This window comes from Odocoileus virginianus, chromosome 16 (assembly GCF_023699985.2).
Source record: "Odocoileus virginianus isolate 20LAN1187 ecotype Illinois chromosome 16, Ovbor_1.2, whole genome shotgun sequence".
NCBI classification, from domain to species: Eukaryota; Metazoa; Chordata; class Mammalia; order Artiodactyla; family Cervidae; genus Odocoileus; species Odocoileus virginianus.
Window position 1 is genome coordinate 30,723,708 of NC_069689.1, and position 14,103 is coordinate 30,737,810.

The following is a 14,103-nucleotide window of genomic DNA, read 5'->3' on the forward strand; positions in this document are numbered from 1 at the left end:
GTTCTTTACATCTGTGGCTCTTTTGCTGTCTCGCATATAGGGTCATCATTACCATCTTTCTAAATTCCATATATATGCGTTAATATACTGTATTGGTGTTTTTCTTTCTGACTTACTTCACTCTGTATAATAGGCTCCAGTTTCATCCACCTCATTAAAACTGATTCAAATGCATTCTTTTTAATGGCTGAGTAATATTCCATTGTGTATATGTACTACAGCTTTCTTACCATTCACCTGCCAATGGACATCTAGGTTGCTTTCATGTCCTAGCTATTATAAACAGTGTTGTGATGAACATTGGGGTACATGTGTCTCTTTCAGTTCTGGTTTCCTTGGTGTGTATGCACAGCAGTGGGATTTCTGGGTCACATGGCAGTTCTATTTCCAGTTGTTTTTTTTTCCAGTTTTTTAAGGAATCTCCACACTGTTCTCCATAGTGGCTGTACTAGTTTGCATTCACACCAACAGTGTAAAAGGGTTCCCTTTTCTCTGTACCCTCTCCAGCATTTATTGTTTGTAGACTTTTTGATAGCAGCCATTCTGACCGGCGTGAGATAGTACCTCATCGTGGTTTTAATTTGCATTTCCCTGATAATGAGTGATGTTGAGCATCTTTTCATGTGTTTGTTGGCCATCTGCACATCTTCTTTAAAGAAACATCTGTTTAGTTCTTTGGCCCATTTTTTGATTGGGTCGTTTATTTTTCTGGAATTGAGCTGCATGAGCTCTCATCTCCTTTTGATCTTGTGGGGCAACCGGTAGTTTTGAGGTTTAAGTTAGATTATGATGACTGTGGGTATCTTATTAGTAAATGCATTAGATTCTCACACCTAAGCCACATTCTTCAGAATCCGCTTAATCAGTAATGAAAATGATATTTCTATATCTGAAACCTGTGTCTTTATCTTTCAGTTATTCTGTAATACAATAGGTAAATGGAGAGCAGAGTATTATTGATAGGCTCCTTCAAACCTCAGTAGCAGAAAAAAATTCTAAACAATCATAATGTCCATTAAATAAATTGTGGTACTCCCATTCAATAGAACACCATGCTGCCATTACAAAGAATGAGGTCATCTTATATACAGAGAGAAAAAAATGTCCACAACATAATGCCAAGGAGAAAAAAGGGCAACTTTTGTAAAAGCTTACATAGTAACAGCTCATGTTTGTTTAAAAAGTTTGCATATGCCCTAGCAGAATGTTTGGGAAAATGCACACTGACCTGTTAACAGTGGCAGTTGTTGTTTAGTCACTAAGCCATGTCCGACTATTTGCAACCCCATGGACTGTAGCACACCAGGCTTCCTGTCCTTCACTGTCTCCCAGAGTTTGCTCAGACTCATGCCCATTGGGTTGATGATGCCGTCCAGCCATCTCATCCTCTGTCATCCCTTTCTCTTCCTGCCCTCAATCTTTTCCAGCATCAGAGTCTTTTCCAATGAGTTGGCTCTTTGCATCAGTTGGCCACAGTATGGGAGCTTCAGCTTTAGCGTCAATCCTTCCAATGAATATTCATGGTTGATTTCCTTTAGAATCAACTGGTTTGATTTCCTTGCTATCCAAGGGACTCTCAAGAGTGTTATCCAGCACTGCAGTTTGAAAGCATCAATTCTTTGGTGCTCATCCTTCTTTATGGTCCACCTCTCACATCCATACGTGACTACTGGAAAAACCATAGTTTTGACTATATGGACCTTTGTTGGCTAAGTGATATATCTGCTTTTCAGCATGCTGTCTAGATTTGTCATAGCTTTTCTTCCAAGGAGCATGCATCTTTTAATTTCAGTGGTTACATTCAAAGTCAGGTGTCGTGGGAAGCTTTCACTTCTACAATATATTCTGTTTTGTTTGAGATTCTTGCTTTGCTATGTTTTACAAAGAATAAGAGTTACCTTTGTGAAATTAATAAAATCTGTTTTATGTTTCTAAAAGAAAAATTTCTGATAGTTCTATTACTGCTGATATTAGATAATTTGATTATCAGGGATTGTACTTAATTAAAAAATTTTTCCTCCTCTTTTACAAAGTAAATGAGAGCTTTGAACATGTTCAGAATGTATGCCCTTAGGCTAGAAAATGATACTTGGCCATATTTACCCTGGGTGTTATTTTTGAGTTTTTATATAATTTCTCAATTTAATTCTCTCAACTCACAGGAATCTTTTCTGTTTGACTTTCTGTCTTCTGATGGTAGATGCAATATAAGTACTAAATCATTTTATATAAGGGACTTGAGCATCTGCAGATGCTGCTTTCTGCCAAGGTCCTAGAACCAAGACTAGGACTGAGGGTACCAAGTGATGACTGTATACTGATTGTATAAAATTTGGAAAATATAGAAAAACACAAAGAAGCAGAGAGATAAATGGCTTACGATGCCACCATTCAGAGACTAATATTCTTAACATTTTGTGTTGTTTATTTCCAATTTCTTCTATATGTATTTGTACATGGCTGATAATGTATTATGCATTCAGATTTGTAACCTGCTATTCATTTACTTAGTGTTATATCATCAACTTTCCCATCTTGTCAAAAAGCTTCATAAGCACCATTTTGAAAAGCTGTTATATCTTTTTACACAGATGTATTTCATTTAGAGTGATTTGAAATGCAGTCTGAACATAGGTGGTCCTAGGGTTAATCCGGGTGGTAAATTGGTATCTCTGTGGTTCATCAGGATTTTCTATAATAGTTTCAAGATGGCTGCCATGGTTCCAAACCACGTAGGTTAATGTCCCTACATACTTGAAACCAATGCCAGAAACAAGGGGGCAAATAAAAAAGAGATTTAAAAAAATATGTGCCTTTTTGGGGTGGGGAAGGGGGGGAGAAGAGGAAAACTTTGCCAAGTTTTAAGAGCTTTAACAATATTTATGTCTTTGATTTAGTAATTCTACTTTGGAAATCCCTCTAAGGATACTTTCTGTTACATCTGCTTCTCCAGAACTGGTCTCATGCCAGTTCTTGGACTAATTATGATTTCCCTCTCAGATTTGGCCACTGCCATCTAAGTAAACTACTAAGGAGCTAAGAAGATGAATTTGGCTATTGAGTTGGTAACTAAAAGAGTTATTGCCTCCTTTTTATTGGAAATAGCCTTGCATATATTAATAAATATATGCACTTGAGTCTTTGTATGTTGGTTCATTTTCTGTGAAGAGATTCACAGAAGTAGAATGACTAGATTAAAGGGTACAAATATTTTGGTGACACTAGATTGTTATTACAGAAATTTTAATATTTTTCTTTTTAGTAAATTCTAGACTTACATTTGAAACAAGACAGTGAGATACTAGATTTCAACATCCTCCACCCCTCCCTGCCAAAAACTCAAAACTAAACACCACAGAAACCCTAAAACTCTCAAAATTTTCTTTCAGTAATCACTGAGTGAACTGAAATTGGACAACATCATAATTGCTCTTTCTGTCACTGAGGAGAACAAATCTGAGGTGGACGTCATCACTCATGGAGAGGTATGGTGCTAACTGGGCTGATCTGTCTTCTAGTTCTCCTTCTGTCTCCTTTAGAGCATCTTATCTTTCACCACTTGTACATAAATATAGAAGATCAAGTGAAACTCAGTTAATTTTGAATTGTATTATTAAGCAGAAGATAGAAAAGTATAAGACATTAAAACTTAGTCAAAAGAAGGCATTTAAAAATATCTCTGGTTTTGCTATATTTTCACTCTCTGCCTTAGATGATTTAAGTCAACTGCCATCAGATTTCTTCCCCCTATAAAAGAATTAGTCACACTGGATTCTTCTAGGAGAAAGAGAAATATGGTTAGATACTCAGGAGAACTGTTGTGTATGTTAAATAAAATTTGGATTCTAAAGAAAAGTGGAAGGATTTGTTGGCATGACTCTCTAAAGGATTACAGCTTTGCAAGTGGGTGTGCTAATTAAGTCCACTTCATTTCTCCACGTGTGTCTTTTTTCACTTACCTTGAAAAATTACAGAACCAATGGCACTTCAACAAGACCTCTTCCTGCATTTATGCAATTGTCAGGACCTACTGATGAATTTGAAGTTCCACTCCCTCGAGAACTGGTTGAGATTTCTCTCACATATTTCTTAAGTTTTATCTTAATCTTGTATAAAAGATAATCTTCAGAAATTCTTCCCTCAGTAGACTGCTCTATTTTCCCATAAAATACACTTGCAAATAGGTCTGCAGATTTTTCAACACAATGCCTGCAGCAACATCCATGATAAATCCTTTCATGGCCTCAGCTTTCTGTAACCTTCTCCATCCCTCACAATGACACACACTTTTTCTCATTCATCTTTTATTACAATTCAATATTGTACTTGAATATCATTAGCTTGTATGCAGCATTCCCCTTTTTTTTCTTTAAAGGACAAACTGCTGTTGTTGTGCACATTTCATCTGGAAATTGACTTTGGTGTTATAGGTTCTAATATATTTACACAACAGGTACAGAAAGGTATTGGAAAAAAGAAGAAATATTTTTAACATCGTAAACCTCTAGCAAAAATATGTGTGTAATAGAATCTGGTACTGTGGTATTACACACATTACAACTGTCACTGTGACTTAGAGCCTTGGTTTAGCTGAAAGAAAATCTATAACCCCAGAAATGCAACAATGTCTGAGTCACAGTTCAGGGTAATAAATGTTTTTCACAGAATACTATAATCCATATTTCCAAAGCTGATGCTACAAAGGAATTTCTACTAGAAATCTTTCAATTTCATGGGTGGAGGCTCCAATGTAGAGAGAAACAGAGAAAGAGAAAAAAAAAAGCATTTAGAAAAAAAAATGATGCACTTGAGTGACATGATGGACTGCCAGATATTCAGAAATCTGGTTAGCAAATTTGGTTGCCATGTACCTCCTCTGATAAAAGGCCACAGAGACCAAACTTTTATTTGAATGACTTTAAGAGTGGACTGGTTCTCTTTAAAGGACCTGTTCCCTTTAAGAGATAATTGTTTTATGACCAGAACAACTGGGAAGAGGAATCCCAGATGTGGCTCAAGAAGGGCTTTCCTCGAACTGGGGAAATGAGGGAATAATTAGATTTTGCAATTTTATGGTCTTTGATTGGCCTGGGCAGGGGTTGATAGTCTGAAGAACATTCTCAAGTGTCTGTGATTGCCAGCTGTGTTCTCTTGACTTTGTTGGGGGTGGGAGCAAATAGGCCAGGTCTAGGTTGGCAAACAGGGAAGCAAACAGTGGGTCTCATGGAAGCATTGAAAAGAAGATGGCTGGGTTAGTTTGGCAGGCCTTGTTTTTGGCCAACTATAACAGTCATTTCTGAAAATTCAGTAGGAACGAGAATACTTTTTTTTTGTGAATGTGAGGGAGCATGGGGACAGTGTCTGCTTGAACCTTGGGATTTGATATTAGAAAACAAGCCTGGGTACTACACTCTGTGTCACACAATTTCTGTCCCCTCCAGATCTGTTAAACTCCTACTCATGCCTCAAGATCCACTCAACTGTCCCTTTAGAAATTCTTTGCTCCCACCTTTCAGCTCCCAAAGCAACTAATTTGTATTCTTTTCATACCACTTATGACATTTCGAAGTTAGTTGCTCACATGGGCAGCAGATCAATTTGTTGAAGATCAATTCCCCAAAGTCATTTAGCCATATTAAATTCACCGCAAGTCCATTGAGGAAACCAATTTGCTTAAAATGAATTTTATCCGTAAGTCTGTGATATATTCATCATAAGCTCCTTGAAGGCAGAAACCTTGCTGATTCACACCTGGTGCTCCTGAGTATTATTTGAAATATTGACGGGCTTAGTAGATGCTTAGCACTTATTGAATTTAATTGAATATAATTGTAATATAAAATAGCTTCATGTTTTTCTTGCTTTCTATATGTTCACATTTTTTATCTGGCTTATACTGAGCAGACCACACCTGGACAGACTATATGGATCCTGAGAAGTGTTTTTCTCCCATGCCTGTCCTGTAGGCATAGAGTCTACATAGATGTATGTGGGAATTTCAGCTCTTTTTTGGGTTTAGCGCCTCTTAGCCCTTCCAATAGCTTGTGTTCTGCGTGCTTTACTATAGCTTCTTAAAAAAATTCATGTTTGATTATAATTTTTTCTTGTCCCTTTCATTTAGTTTCATTGTTGCTTCGTTACATAGTTGACTCATCACTGTTAGTTATGAGAAACGCATTGGATGACTTTTTCTGTTCTCTCTGAGAACTCAACGTCTCAGATATCAACAGTACACAAAGTCCAGGGAAATTAAGGCAAGTAACTGGGACCTCTTTGGAAGAAGGTAGTGATATAGTAACAGTGTTGTATGCCCATCAACAGCACTCCATCCCTTCCCTGCCAAAGATCTCCAGTTTGCTAAGGTACTGGGTGGCCATATGCCCCAGAGATAGTGGGGCCCTTTCTAGCTCCAGGGAGAGAATGAATGAATAATCCAAGTCAATCCTAGTGATCCATTCACATGTGCCAGTGAGTGGCTCAGGAGTGGGCATCAAGTCCAACACTGGCCAATGAGATATAAGAGGACACCTCTTGTGAAACTTCAGAAGATTTTCTCCCTCCTAAGAAGGGTCGCACCTGGGAGGTTTCTTTTCTGCTCTGAATGTTGCTCTGTGAGGATTTGGTCCTTGGTGACTATTTCTTCTGATCACAAGGAAGGAAGCCAGGAGAAGCACCCAAAGGTAGAACACAGACAGACCCTGACATTGAGCCACAAGTGCCCCATGCTGCAGCTGCGTCACCTCAGACTTATGTATTTAAGCCTTGATACTTGGGTTTTCTGCTGAAAACATCCTAACTAAAAAAGTGTTACGGTTTACCAAATAGTTGAGTCCCCTGACAATTAATATTTGGTAGATGTCTTCTGAGTCCTTTAATCCCAGCCCACCATGAGCCCTGTGTTACTTTAAAGTCAGCCAGTTCTGTGATCCAACTCTGGTGCGCCATCATTTACTAGCCATGTGATTTTTAGTAAGTTATTGAACTTCCCTGAGCCTCATATTCATTTTCTATACACATTACTGGAAATTTGAGGCTCTTACTAGCCCCTGCTCCATCCCTGACCCTCATGACAGCCAAGCTGAATATTTTGGAGAATTTTACTTCAAATGTTGTTTTCCCATCATCCTGGCTTCTGGGGGTTTTATTTGAATCAGTTGCTGGACTGAGTCTGGACGAGAAGCCACTGCTGCTCAGGGCAAAGGGAACGTTGAAGGGAGAGCAAAGACAGGTCCAACCGCCCTCCGTTGCCGTGAGCTTGGAATTGATCCTAGGAAGGCAGGAGAACCTTGGCTGCAATCCTCCCGCATAACAGGAAGTAGAGAAAAACCAGTGTATCAGTCAGAGTCAGATGGCACAGATGGGGAAGTTAAGGGGAGATTGATAACGAGATGATTTAAAAAGGTGTGGGCAGGTTTAAAGGGACTCAGTTGCTACTCCTGTGCTTGAGCTGGAAATGGCTACCAGAAACTCTTGAGATCCACTTCTATCAGAGAGAACTCTCTGCCAACCATGGCCGCCAAGGAGGGCTACCCAACAGGGTCTACCGCCTTAAGTAGAGGAGTGCAACTATTGACAACCCAGGGAGAATAAATTCATGTGTTTTACGTTTTCCCGTGCTCTAGTTTCCTCCAGTGTCTCTTACTGATGGAGCGGCAAGGGTGTCCATTGATGCAAGCTATACAAGTCAGCCTCCTCAGGCATAGATTAGGGTGTGAAGGGTGGAGAACAAGTTTGGAGGGGCAAATGATGAATAATATCAATCTAATGAATAAATCAGTATAACTTGATTTTGACGAACAGTGCAATGCTATCACGTTACATAACTTTCTCCGGGATCCACAGCTAGGAAGTAGTAGAGCTGGGATTTGTATCCTGGCATTTGCTCTGGAGCCTTTGCTTAGGGTGCTATGTGATGCAGGCTTTCAATGAGTCCTGGGTTTTGAGATTTTGCCCCTGTTCTCTCCATGTGTATTAAAAAATGAGTCAGATTCTCTGCACCAAAATCACCCCTTATTGATGCTGTTTTCCCTACTGCTGAGCATCAGAAGATTCAGTGTTATACACACTTTATTTCATCTTATTATAATTAAGAATGTCTTTACAAAAGAGTTTAAGATTTACCCATATTTTTAATGTGGAGAAAAAGAAACTGTGTAGGCAGAGAGCAAGATTATTCTAAATCTCCTTGCCAAGAGAACTGTGAAGTAAGAAACTGAATTTGATTGCCTTGATTGGCCCCTATTTATGTTTATTCTTCAGTTTAGGTGGTCAGATATTTTTTGCTCGAGAACTCTGTATTTAGTCAGGGTTCTCCAGAGAAACAGAACCATTAGGATAAATATACATATATATATATGTGTGTATATATATATATATATATATATGTATATATACATATATGTAAAGAGATTTATTATGACGTGTTGACTCACATGATCATGGAGGCTGAGAGATCCCATGATCTGCCTTCTATAACCTGGAGGCCCAAGGAAATAAGTATAGTTCTAGTCCAAACCCTAGGGACTGAGAACCTGGGAAGCAAGTGTCTGAGGGCAGGAGAAGATGGACACCCCAGCTGTAGCAGAAAGAGCAAATTCATCCTTCCTCTGCCTTTTTGTTCTATTTAGACCCTCAGTGGACTGGATTCCTTAGTCTACCAAATCAAATGTTAATATCTTCTGAAAACACCCTTACAGACACACCCAGAAATAATGTTTTATTAGCTATCTGGACATTCCTTAGTCCAGTGGTCCCCAGTTTTTTTGGCACCAGGGACTGGTTTCATGGAAGACAATTTTTTCACAGACCAGGAGTTGGAGGGGGCGATGGTTTGGGGATGATTCAACTGCATTACATTTATATGCACTTAATTTCTGTTATGATTACATCAGCTCCACCTCAGATCATCAGGCATTAGATCCTGGAGTTTGGGGACCCCTGGGATCCCCCTAAGGCTTAGCCCAGTCAAGGTGACACATGAAACTAACCATCACAAAACCACTGAAGGTGCTATAAGCATTTGCATGTAACCACATTTGTCCTGAACATTTATTCCTAGGCAGAGGAATAAACCTTCCCAGCCTCTTCACATTTCAGAGAAGTTGAGGGAACTCTAGAGGATTAAAGGCCATGGGGAGCAGGAAGGGGAGGGGGCTGACTGAATATGTGGGGGCTTTTGGAGAATTGCCTCCATTATTTTAGAAAGGACACTTTTAAGCAACCTTTCTGATTAAAAATCTGCCATATACTATGGACTTCAACTGGCCTTCAGGAAATTGTATCTGTCCTCAGTTCACTTTCATGACATTTATGTTGACTGAAGTGGCCTCTTTTATGTTAAACAGAAAAGCTAAGACAAATTGCTGGTAGCTTTTAAAATACTGTGGACTGAGAAGGAGTAAAATTTTTAGAATACTTTTATGCAGGCTGTAAGAATCTGAATGAACATCTTTCAAGTGAGTCCTAGAATAGTTCGAAATGAAAAATTAGAAACTTTTACTTGGATCCCATGATAGATTATACAAAGATCTAAAATAAATTGCTCCTTTAGCTCTCCCCTCACCTGAAATATGGTACAAAGAAGAAAATTCTCTTCAATTTTGGTCCTAGTGAATAATATGCTAGGGTCTTAAATTTTGGCTCTAGTGTATAAAATGAGCTAAGATTTAAGTCCAAGTTTCCCATATTCTATGTCCAATAATATTCACTTGAACAAAGAAACTATTCGTTTATGGAAAATTCTAAATTCAAGATCATAACAAATTTTTAAAATGTAAGTCTATCCTGATATACTTCACAAAGAGAATACAAATTAGTATTTGTTTCTAGTAATATCTATTAATAAACTGAAAGAATAGATGGAAATTTTACATAAATAAATAGAATATTTCTTGTTCAAGTGAATATTATTGGACATTTATTTACTTTGTGCATTGTAATATGGTATAAAAAGTCAATCTCAAACTAAGATCATTCTTTTTTCCCTCATTTATTTATAAATAAATAATTAAAAAATTGAGATATAATTTAAATATAAATATAAAAATAAAGCACAATGTATGTTAGCTTCAGGTGTTCTACATAGTGATTTTTAAAAGGTATTTATTTATATATATATTAGATATTTATTTATTTGGCTGCATCGGGTCTTGCTTGAGGGAGGCTTGTGGGATCTTTGTTGTGATATGCAGGCTTAGATGCCCTGTGGCATGTGGGATCTTAGTTCCCCCACCAGGGATAGAACCCACATCCTCTACATTGGAAGACCAATTCTTACCACTGGACCACAAGGAAAGTCTCCTATATAGTGATTTGACATTTGTGTACATTATAGAATGATCACCACAATAAGTCTAGTAACCCCCATTCCTGTACAAAGTTATTATAATATTATTGGCCATATTCCTTATGCTGTAAATCTTCATGGCTTGCTTATTAATTAATATATACAAATTTTAGTTTATTTTGAAGTTATTTTTTCAAAGTTATTATTAAATTAACTTACTCTATTAGATCTCTCTTAGTTTAATTATTTCTTTTAAGAATTCTGCAGTATTCCAAACTCTCCATCAAAATATTGTATCTATGTCCCTCTAATTTATCCTCACCCTGGAATTCTTATTTTATCACTTTCCTCTGTCAGTTTTGTGTATTTCCATACAGGTGAATTATTTCTTGGTTAGTGTCATTATGTTCCATTCATTTGCCATTTTCTGTGGACAAAGCATGGAATTTCCTTGCCATAATAGTGCTTGCCATTCCATTAAGTGTGCTGATATCCCCAGAATGACCTTTGGAAATTTTTGTTAAAATTTCAGGTTTATACACTACTCTGCACATGAATGCATAGATATATCATAATCTGAGCTTGGCTTCTGAACTTCTTTTCAACCATTTCACTCCTAAGAATTGTCAGACATCTCTAACATCTGTTTTATTTATTATCATAAAATTTTAGTTTTATATAAATACCTTTGCCATTTAAAAAAAAATTGAGGTATTGTTCATTTACAATATTAGTTTTCAGGTGTACAACATAGTGTTTCAAAAGTTTTACAGATTATATTCCATTAGAGTTATTATAAAATATTGGTTATATTCCCTGTGCTGTATAATATATCCTTGTAGCTTATTATTTTACACATGGTAGTCTCTACTTCTTAATCCTCTACCCCTATCTTGTTCCCTCTCCTTCCCTCTCCCACTGGTAACCACTAGTTTGTTTCTATATCTGTGAGTCTGTTGCTTTTCTGTTATATTCACTAGTTTGTTTTACTTTTTAGATTCTAAATATGTGATAATATACATTATTTTTCTTTCTCTGTCTGACCTATTTCACTTAGCATAATATCCTCTAGGTCTATCCATGTTATTGCAAATGTCAAAATTTTATTTTTTTTCTGGCTGAGTAGTATTCCATTGTGATATGTGAGTGAGTATGTGTGTGTGTGAACTCTGTCCATTCATTTGCTGATGGACACTTGGGTTGTTTCCATGTCCTGGCTAATGTGAATAATGCTGCTATGAACATTGGGTTGTATATGTCTTTTTTATCTTTGGATTAAACATCCAGAAAGGGAATTGCTGGATCATATGGAAGTTATATTGTAATTTTTTGAGGAGCTTCTGTACTGTTTACCACAGTGACTGTACCATTTTACCCACCAAGAGTGCATGAGGGTTCCCTATTCTCCACATCCTTGTCAACATTTGTTGTTTGTGGTCTTTTTGATGATAATCATTCTGACAGGTGTGTGGTGATATCTCATTATGGATTTGATTTGCATTTCTCTGCAGACTAGCAATATTGAACATCTTTTCATGTGCCTGTTGGCCATCTTATGTCTTCTTTGGGAAAATATCTATTCAGATCTTCTGCCCAGTTTTTAATTGTGTTGTTTGCTTTTTGATATTGAGTTGTTTGAGCTGTTTATATATTTTAGTTATTAACCCCTTATTGATCACATCATTTCAAATATTGTCTCCCATTTGGTAGGTTGTCTTTTTGTTGTGTTGATAGTTTGCTCCACTGTGCAAAGTTTTTCAGTTTTATATAGTCCCATTTATTTATGTTTGCTTTTGTTTCAGTTGTCTGAGGAGACAGAACCCCCAAAATATTGCTATGACCAGTGTCTAATAATGTATTCCCTGTTTTCTTCTGAAGTTTTATGGTCAGGTCTTAAATTTAAGTTGGTAAACCATTTTGAGTTTATTTTTGTATATTGTGTAAGAAACTAGCCCAGTTTGATTCTTTTGCATGCAGCTATCCAGCTTCCCAATACCATTGATTAAAGAGGCTATCTTTCCCCCATTGTATATTCCTGCCTCCTTTGTAATAGGGTATTGACCATGTAAACTTAGGTTCATTTCTGGACTCGCTATTCTGTTCTACTGATTTATGTCTGATTCTGTGCCAGTGTCATATTGTTTTGATTACTGTAGTTTTATAGCATAGTTTGAAATCAAGGATTATGATAACTCCAGCTTTGTACTTCTTTTCCCAGATTGCTTTGGCTACTCAGGGTCTTTTGTGTTTTCATACAAATTTTAGAATTGTTCTCAGTTCAGTTCAGTCACTCAGTCATGTCGGACTCTTTGCGACCCCATGAACCGCAGCACGCCAGGCCTCCCTGTCCATCACCAACACCTGGAGTTTACCCAAACCCATGTCCATTGAGTTGGTGATGCCATCCAACCATCTCATCCTCTGTTGTCCCCTTCTCCTCCTGCCCTCAATCTTTCCCACCATCAGGGTCTTTTCCAGTGAGTCAGCTCTTTGCATCAAGTGGCCAAAATATTGGAGTTTCAGCTTCAACATCAGTCCTTCCAATGAACACCCAGGACTGATCTCCTTTAGGATGGACTGGTTGGATCTCCTTGCAGTCCAAGGGACTCTCAAGAGTCTTTGTTCTAGTTTTGTGGAAAATGGCTTTCATATTTTGATAGGGGTTTCATTGAATCTGTAGATTGCCTTAAGTGGTATGGTTTTAGCAATTTTAATTATTTCAATCCATGAGCATGGTATATTTTTTAAATTGTGTATCAGTTTCTTTCATCAATGTCTTATGGTTTTTAGAATACAACTAACTCTTTTACTTTTTTGATTAGATTGATTTCTAGGTATTTTATTATTTTTGATGCAATTATAAATGGGATTGTTTTCTTAATTTCTCTTTCTGATAGTTTGTTATTATTATTGTTCAGTTGTTAAGTTGTGTCCGACTCTTTGCTGTCCCATGGACTATAGCATGCCAGGCTCCTCTGTCCTCCACTGTCTCCTGGATTTCACTCACATTTATGTCCATTGAGTTGGTGATGCTATTTAGCCATCTCATCCTCTGTTGCCCGCTTCTCCTTTTGCTTTCAATCTTTCCCAGCATCAGGGTCTTTTCCAATGAGTCGGCTCTTTGAATCAGGTGGCCAAAATGTTGGAGATTCAGCTTCAGCATCAGACCTTCCAATGGATATTCACGGTTGATTTCCATTAGGATTGACTAGTTTGATCTCGTAGTCCAAGGGACTCTCAAGAGTCTTTTCCAGCACCACAATTTGAAAGTTTCAATTCTTCGGTGCTCAGCTTTCTCCATGGTCCAACTCTCACATCTGTAAAAGACTACTGAGAAAACCATAGCTTTGACTGTATGTCAATGTTTATCAGCAAAGTGATGTCTCTGCTTTTTAATATGCTGTCTAGCTTTGTCATGGCTTTCCTTCCAAGAAGCAAGCCTTTTTAAATTTCATGGCTGCCGTCACCATCCTCAGTAATTTTGGAGCCCAAGAAAAGAAAATCTGTCACTGCCTCCACTTTCCCCCTTCTATTTGCAATGAAGTAATAGGACTAGATGCCATGATCTTAGTTTCTTGAATATTCAAGTTTCAAGCCAGCTTTTTCACCCTCCTCTTTCATTCTCATCAAGCGGCTTTTTGGTTCCTCTTCACTTTCTGCCATTAAAATGATGTCATCTGCCTATCTGAGGTTATTGATATTTCTCCCAACAATCTTGATTCCAGCTTGTGATTCATCTAGCCCAGCATTTTGCATGATATATCTGCATGTAAGTTAAGTAAGCAGGATGACAATATACAACTTTGATGTTTTCCTTT

The 14,103-nt window shown here is 37.5% G+C and overlaps 1 protein-coding gene across 1 annotated transcript in view; it reads left to right on the forward strand.

Moving 5' to 3' along the window:
* Positions 1–3,390: 3,390 nt before the first annotated feature.
* EGLN3 (egl-9 family hypoxia inducible factor 3) overlaps positions 3,391–14,103 on the forward strand; it is a 392,726-nt gene continuing 382,013 nt past the window's right edge. Inside the window, exon 1 of the mRNA XM_070478037.1 lies at positions 3,391–3,485. The gene's annotated coding sequence lies outside the window, so the exon portion shown is untranslated. The remainder of the gene's footprint in view (positions 3,486–14,103) is intronic.